Source organism: Podarcis raffonei, chromosome 14 (genome assembly GCF_027172205.1).
Source record: "Podarcis raffonei isolate rPodRaf1 chromosome 14, rPodRaf1.pri, whole genome shotgun sequence".
NCBI lineage: Eukaryota > Metazoa > Chordata > Lepidosauria > Squamata > Lacertidae > Podarcis > Podarcis raffonei.
The window spans coordinates 23,659,439-23,667,779 of record NC_070615.1 but is presented as its reverse complement, the minus strand read 5'-3'; the positions used below and the strand labels follow the sequence as shown (position 1 = coordinate 23,667,779).

The 8,341-nt window shown below is 45.8% G+C and overlaps 1 protein-coding gene across 2 annotated transcripts in view; it reads left to right on the top strand.

Moving 5' to 3' along the window:
• Nucleotides 1–232: 232 nt before the first annotated feature.
• Nucleotides 233–8,341, top strand: part of MCTP2 (multiple C2 and transmembrane domain containing 2) — a 117,279-nt gene continuing 109,170 nt past the window's right edge. For both annotated transcript variants that reach the window (XM_053364695.1, XM_053364694.1), the window contains exon 1: nucleotides 233–402. The gene's annotated coding sequence lies outside the window, so the exon portion shown is untranslated. The remainder of the gene's footprint in view (nucleotides 403–8,341) is intronic.

The window sequence follows — 8,341 nt, the reverse complement described above, 5'->3', positions numbered from 1 at the left end:
TTCTCCCCCCCCCCCCTTTTAAAAAGCCTTGACACTTAACTCATTCATTGCCAACTAATTTCCCGGCAAGGCGCAACTTTTCCAGGACGGACGCCCATCTCTCCCAGTCCAGGGAGGGAAGGAAGGCGGGGGGGGGGGGAGAGAGAGAGAGAGAGAGAGAGAGAGAGAGAGAGAGTGTCGGGGACAGAAGGAGGCTCCTGATTGCACCCTCTTCTTCCCGTTCCCCTGCTTGGGGCTGCGCTCCGGCGCTGGTAGAGCCGTCTCGGCCCGGCTCCTCCCCTGGAGTGTCAGAGGCGGCGGCGAACCGCTGGAGGTAGGGTGCAGCAGCCGGAGGAGGAAGCAGCTGCGTCGGCGAAGGCGGAGGCGATTTTCCCCCCGGAGGAGCCGCGCGCTGGACGGCAGGTAAGGTTGGAGCGGCGCGCCGCGCGTCAGGAGTCTCTGTGCGTTTTCGGGGACGGAGAGGCAGGTACCGGAGGGGTTGGTGGATGGTGCAGTTCCCCTCGCTGGAAGGGAAGAACCAGCTGGGGACAAAGACTTTTAGAGAGGAGATTTTGGGGGGATTTTTAAAAGCGGGGTGGGTGGAAGGGAGCTTGGAGTTGGAGGTCGCCGTCCGCAATTTGGGCGCTTAGGAAAGTAGCGGATGGGCGCCCCTGGAGCAGCGAAGAGGCGCATGTGGCCGTCGAGATGTTGTGGGACAGAGGCGGATGCGCTCACCTTTCCTGCCCCTTTTCAACTTGCTGAGGAGGTTGACCGGGAGGAGAAATAAAAACGCTCCTTATATGCTAGTCGCTCACCAAGCTGCCAAAATCTCAACTTCCTGGGAGGTAGATTCTTTATCTCAGGGTTGTGGGTTCGAGCCCCAGGTCGGGCAAAGATTCCTGCATTGCAGGGGTTGGACTAAATGACCCCCGTGGTCTTTTCCAGCCGTGCAATTGTATGATTCTAAGTCAGTCAGTCTACTGTTGCATCCCTACAGCGGGACTTAGTTGGGCTGCCATCCTCCTTACCCCACTCACCTGAGAGTCAGCCCTACTCTGAAACTGGTTGGGGTTTAACTTCTGAGTAGGCATGATTTTGGATTGGACTGTTAGGATTGCTGGGGAAATGGTCTCGCCTCCTCTAAGCCTGCAGATGTTGCTAGACCACAACTCCAGCCCCAACTAACATGGCCCATTTTCAGGAGTGATGGTGGTTAAGTCCAAAGACATCTGGAGGGGGAGGCTTTTCTAAGCAAATGAGATACATTGAGAGAGAGAGAATGAACATGCAGTCTACTTAAACATAGAGACTTCTTTGGCATTTACATCCAGGTTCGGGGGTACAGGAAATGCCCCCCACATCAAGGTACAAAATACTTAAAGCCTGTCAAATACCACAAGTGCCTCCCCCCAGTACAAGTAACAAATAAATTAAACAACTCCCAAATTGCTATCATTTTGTGATGTCCCAAATCAGCTGCCCAGTGGCAGAGTTGGCAGTCCCAGAACTGACTAAACTTTTGAACCAGACTCCTCGCTCCCCTCCCCGCCACCATTTTTTAAAGCACAGCTCAATAAGCAGATAAATGCTTATCTCCATTATGTTTTGACTGTGTGCTGATTTCTGTAGATCTGTTTTAATCATGTCTGTCAAAGATTGTGCCAGGCTGTTCTGGTCCGATGGTAACTCTAACGATCTGCATAACTGCTGACTGCCATGGTCTAATCAATGCAGGGAAGGGAATGAGACAATGAGACCCCCAAACCCTACCCTGACTCCCCAGAACCTTACTCAAAATTGTGGATCCTTATGGAAACACACATGTATTGCCACAATAGTTAAGAGATGAAGGTGGAAGCCTATCCGCCCCCCTCTATCATTTGAGCACTGGCTTGGTGGTGGGGAGCAGTTTCTCCAAAACCTGTGGCCTGTTTCTTCTGCTGGAGAGAACCGTACATCTCAAGGACTTCTCCCTTCTCCTTAAGTTGGTGCACCAGAGATAGGTGTGACATGGAGAAGCTGCCTCTAGCTTCCCCCTCTTTAAACAACCGGCTAGCTGGGCTGATGGATTTATTGATGCAGGAACACGTAAGCAGAAAGCTGGAGGCTAATTTCTGGGATCACAGCCTCTGCCGTTTTCTGAGAGCACACATCTATTAGATGGTCCAGCGTTGCAGATAGGCTTAGAACAGTTTTTAATTTAATTTAATTAAAAAAGACTCACAAGTGGAGACTCACAAGGATAACTCAAAAATAAGTTAACAATGAAAGAACAGATCTTTAAAACAAACTGTGTCAGATAAAACAAAGATCATATCTAATTTAATCAAAGATTTGGCAAAATAGAATAAAAAAGCCTTTAATTAAAAACCACTAATGCTGAGATGGAGAAACTCAGGCCTGCTGACCAGATGTGGCCCTCCATTCTTTCTGTCTGGCCCTGGAACTTTCTCCAGGCCATACACCTCATTGGCCTTGCTTTTCACCCTGAGAATTTCTTCCTGATTGGACAGTACCTTTGAAATCCTAAATGCCTCTTGCTTGCCTTGATAAAGGCGCGGGGGGGGGGGGGCATGTGAGTATGTGTAGAAACTAGCCTCTTGTTCAAAAGCAAAATTTACATTGGTTGTTTTGCCCACTTTTGTCTCTGATTATGCACATCCCTGGCATGTGGCCTTGGAAAGTTGCCCAGAAGAGAATGTGGCCCTCTGGTCAAAAACGTTTCCCTATCAGGAAAGGAGCTGAATGAACCTCTCTGGGGAAGTAGTTTCACAGCTTGGGTGCTGCAACTGAAAAGGCCCTGTGCCGCATCCCAGCCAGTCACACCTCTGATGGGAGTGAGATCGAAAGCAAGGGCTCTTTACAGTGAAGATGGTGGCTGGGCTGGTTGATGAAGGCAAAGACAGCTCTTCAAGTATCTTGGTCCCAAACTGGTAGACAAATAGGGTTGCCATCATTTACCAGCTTGACTCCTGTGCTTATAATAGTAACCCAAGACATAGAAATTCAGCAGGTGGAACTTTCTCCATCAGTTTATCTCTGTGCCAGAAAATGCTTCACTTTCTGAATGTTTTCTTGGTAAAGGTAAAGGGTAAAGGGACCCCTGACCATTAGGTCCAGTCGTGACCGACTCTGGGGTTGCGGCGCTCATCTCGCTTACTGGCTGAGGGAGCCAGAGTACAGCTTCCGGGTCATGGGGCGAGCATGACTGAGCTGCTTCTGGAGAACCAGAGCAGTGCTCGGAAATGCCGTTTACCTTCCCTCTGGGGCGGTACCTATTTATCTACTTGCACTTTGACATGCTTTCGAACTGCTAGGTTGGCAGGAGCAGGGACCGAGCAATGGGAGCTCACCCCTTTGTGGGGATTCGAACCGCCGACCTTCTGATCGGCAAGTCCTACGCTCTGTGGTTTGACCCACAGCGCCACCCGCGTCCCTTGTTTTCTTGTTAGGCAACAGTTAAAGGCAGGCCTTTTTATTATCTTTTGTAGGGTTGCCAATCAACAAAATCCACCCTCCTAGCATGTTCTCAAGTTTTTTAAAAAAATAACAGCATGATCTGCAGAAACCATAAGATGAAATGATGCATGGGCATGAAAACCTTACCACCTTTGCTGCAAGTTTAACTACTGTCTGAAGGCTGTTGAGCATTTGGCAACCCCGCTGGGTAACTGACATTTGGTTTCTGCTCCCCCCACGCCCCTTGCCTGCTAATATCAAACTTTCTGAAGTGTTGGTGCTAACACCTCATTCAGGCTGAAACCTCATTCAGAGGAGCATTGACTCATATTGAGTTTAACGTGTGACTTAAGGTGGGGATAGATATGGTGTGGTTTCTGTGGTTCTTTCAATGATCATGGAAGATGACTTGTGCTGAAGGACAAAAGTAGTGTTTTCAACCACTCTGTTTCAGTTGTTTAATGCTCCAAGTAACTTGCAGCGCTGTGGCCAGAGGTGTGTCACTGTAGCCAGAGGTTTTTGTGAGCAATTTATTCTTCTGGATAAATTAAGCCTCCTCCCCACATACACAGAATTTAAATGGCATATTAATTATGTGATTTCAGTTATGTAGTCAGGCTGTGCCTCTAGTGTGACCATGGAATTGTTTGAGAATCTGTATGAATGCCACCACGCCGTCGGAGCACAATTTCTGTTCCCATCCTGAAGCAAAGTTCTTAACCCGAGGTAATATTTCTGGGTTAGCGGAGTCTGTAACCTGAAGCATATGCAACCCAAGGTACCACTGTATTGGCCTGTGTGCTTGAGTATTGAGTATAAGATGGCTATTATCTTCTGGGAGTCTCCTTTTATCTAGACTCCTCTCAGTCTCCTCTTATCTAGGCTAAACATACCCACTCCCTCAACTGTTCCTCATAAGGCTTGGTTTTCAGATCCTTGAACATCTTGGTCGCCTTCCTCTGGACACATTCCAGCTTGTCAACATCCTTCTTAGATTGTGGTGCCCAGAACTGGACATAGCATTCAAGGTATCGTCTGACCAAGGCAGAATAGAGTGGTACTATTACCGGTACTTCCCTTGATCTGGACACTATACTTCTGTTGATGAAACCTAGAAGAACATTAGTTTTTTTCCTTTTTTTTTTTTTGCTACTGCATCACACTGTTGACTCATGTTAAGCTTGCGGTCTACTAAGATCCCAAATCCTTTTCACATGTACTACTGGCAAGCCAGGTGTCCCCCATCTTATATTTGTATAGCGCGTTATTCCTGCCTAAGTGCAGAATTTTACGTTTGTTCCTATTGAAATTCATGCTGTTAGTTTAGTTTTGATTCAGTTCTCCAACTGTTAAGGTCATTTTGAATCCTGATTCTGTCTTCCGTGGCACTAGCTAACCTTCCCATCTTGGTGTCATCTGTAAATTAGATGAGCATCTCCTTAATTTCTTCATCCAAGTCATTCATAAAGATGGTGAACAATGGGACCAGGACAGGACCTTGTGGCATGCCGCTTTTCACTTTTCTGCAGGATGGTGAGGAACTATTGATGAGCACTCTTTGGGTTTTGTCAGTCAACCAGCTACAATTTCATTTAACAGTTACCTTGTCCAGCCCACATTTTACCAGTTTCTACACAATAATTTCCTGGGGGACTTTGTAAAATGCCTTACTGAAATCAAGATAAACCATGTCCACAGCATTCCCCTGATCCATCAAGCTTGTAGCTTTATCAAAAAAGAAAAAAGAAAGAATAAGAAAAGAAAAAAGAAATGAGATTCATCTGGCATGACTGGCTTTTGAGAAATTTGTGCTGGGTCTTAGTAATTATAGCATTCTTTTCTAAGTGCTTACAGACCAACTTTTGAATTATCTGTTATAGGACCTTTCCTGGTATTTCCTGGTATCATCAGTCGGTACTTTCCTGGGTCTTCTTTTCCCCCCTATTGAAGATGGGGACAACATTCGCCCATCTCCCGCCTGCAGGAACCTTACCTGTTCTCCAAGATTATAGACAGAGGCTCTGAGATTACATCTGCAAGTTACTTTAGAACCTTTGGGTACAGCTTATCAGGCCCTGGAGATTTGAATTCATTTAAAGTAGCTAGGTGTTTCCTTACTGCCTCTTTTACATCTTGGGCTACAGCTCCCTCCTTGCATCATTTATTCTGTTATCACCAGGTTGGGCACTGCTTTCCTTTGGGGTGAAGACAGAGGCAAAGTAGGTGTTGAGCAGTTCTGCCTTCTCTCCATCACCCAATAGCATTTCTCTGTCTTCTCCATGCAGAACTTGCTTGTTCTTTCTCTTGCTTCAAACATAGCTGAATAAATCTTATTGTTTTTAACCTCTCTTGCAAGCCTGCACTCCTGAGCTTTAGTGCACCTGACCGTCTCCTTGCAAGTATTGGCTATTCATTTATACTCTTCCTTTGTGATTTCCCCTTTCTTCTGTTTCTTATACATGCCCTTCTTAAATGGCAGCTCATCTGTAAGTTCCTTATGCAGCCACATTCATTTCTTTAGATGCCTCCTACTTTTCTTTCCTGTTGGAATTGTCTGCATTTGTGCCTTTGATATTTTACCTTTACAAAACTCCCATCCATCTTGGACTCCCTTCTCTTTGGGTATTTCTGACCCAGTAGTTCCTTAAGCTTTTTGAAATTGGCCATAAAGTCCCGAGTGCATGTCTGACTGCACTCAGCTTTCCCTTGCCTTTGTATCTGAAGAGGATATAATCACTTCCTCCCAAGGTTTTCAGTACTTTCACTTCATTGGTCAGTTCCTCCTTGATGGTGAGGACCAGGTCCAAGATAGATGATCCTCTTGTTGCTTCTTCCACCTTCTGGGAAATGAAATTGTCAATGAGGCAATTGAGGAATTTGTTGGAGCTTAACATGGTTAGCAGAGTTTGAGTTCCAGCAGATATCTGGGTAGGTGCAGTTTCACATGACTACAACATCTCTCCTTTTTGGTAATCTGCTCGAGGATGGCATCATTCAAGTCTTCAGTTTGAGACTTGGGGGTCTACAGTATATAACTTCAGTGGTTTTTATAGAACCTACAGGATTTTTCTGTTTGAGGAGCAGGGCTGTATGGAGAGAACATCTCCTTAGCCTGTTTGACATACTAAATGTCATAGATGTGGTGGTGAGGGAGCTTAGTCAAACCATTCGAAATCATAGCAGGCTGGTGTGGAATTGTGCAGTGTTAGAACTGAGGGTTCTCCTGTTTTTCTAAACTAGCTCAGTCTATGTGCACATTACCCTTAACTCTGACTCTAGTGCTCTCCCATTGCTGGTGTTCAAAGATATGTACACATGACTCACACCACAATCCAGATCTATCCTGTAGTTTCTTGAGAAATCCTGCTGTTTGATACCTCAAACCAGTTTCAATCCACATAGAAAACTTCAGCCACATTGACTTTGCAGTTAAGCTGAAATGCGCACATTTGAGACAGCTGTTGCCCATGCTCAAATGGTAGCACATGCTTAGAAGACAGCTTCTATGATTCTATGATTCATAAACAGGAATTTGGGGTATGTGTGTGCAGCGGCAGGGTAACCAAGTAGGCAATGTACGTCAAGTGAAATCCCCACCCCGCCTTGATATGTACAGCAGATGCAACTTGAAATGACCTCTCTGTGTTTTAAACTACCATTGTGTACACCATTTGTGCATGTGTCCCCTTCCAGCTCATCCTACAAGTGTATTATCAGGAGCATATGAAGTTGCCTTCTACTGAATCAGACCTTTGGTCCATCTAGCAGAGTATTGTCTACTCTTGACTGGCAGTAGCTCTCCATGGTTTCTGGTAAGGTTCTCTACCCGGAGATGCCAGGGATTGAACCTGGGACTTTCTGTCTGTGAGCCATGTGCTCTACCACTGAGCTATCTCTCTTCCCTTTCAACTGCTGGCAGAACTCATGCTTTGCTTGAAGTCAGCCTGCTTGAGCAAGGTTATGCCATTATGGTGCAATCATCTTCTTCCGAGGAAATTCTCCTTAACAAGTATAGAGCGGCACCACTTCTGTCCTCAGGGCACAGTAGGCGGTTGTTTGTCGGTGAGGAAATTTGTGTTGCTTCAGAAAACTAATTTGGGAGATCAGGTTTCACTGTGCAGTAGCCTGTTATGCAAACCCACTCTGATAGATCTGATGCCTTCCTACCCTGTAAGTTGAGTACTTTTCTAAGAAGCATGAACTTTTAAAAAAAAGTAAGAGAAAAACATAAACATGGTGACTAGTAGGTTTAGGAAAAACACACATAGGTGATCCACTTGTGATCTATCTTTGGCATACAGGAATTTGAAATGTTTAGTCCCAAGTGTGGGAATGAATGATTGAGAGAAAGGGAATGTCACATGGACAACACAAAACTTTGCAATGAATAAGTTCTTAGTATTAAACCTGTTTTCATCCACAAGTTGATGATTGTATTTAGATGATGTACTTAGAAGTGAGACCAACTGAATTCACCGGGGCTTACTCCTAGTAAGTGCGGTTAGCCCTCGTTATATCTCCAAGCTATCGTACTTTTCTGTCTATAAGACGCCCCATGTATAAGACGCCCCCTATTTTGGGGGACTCAAATTTAAGAAAATAGGGGGGAAATGGCTCAGAGTGGTTGAGCTTCTTTTGCGTAGGATTGCCCGGGATTGACCAGAGTTTTACAGCTTGGGGGGGGAGGATTGCCAAAAATTGCTCACCTGCAGCACCGACGATGAACGCCCACTTGACACAGCGACAGCAAATTGCCAACAGACCCTTCCCCAGCAGAAAATCTCTAACCCACCTGAGAAAAGCTGTCAGCTGACAATCACAATTGCATGTGTCCCAAAACAGCAACCACCAATCACGGCAGCGGTAGCCAATCAACAGCAGTGTTTGCTGCTTAAACCAATCA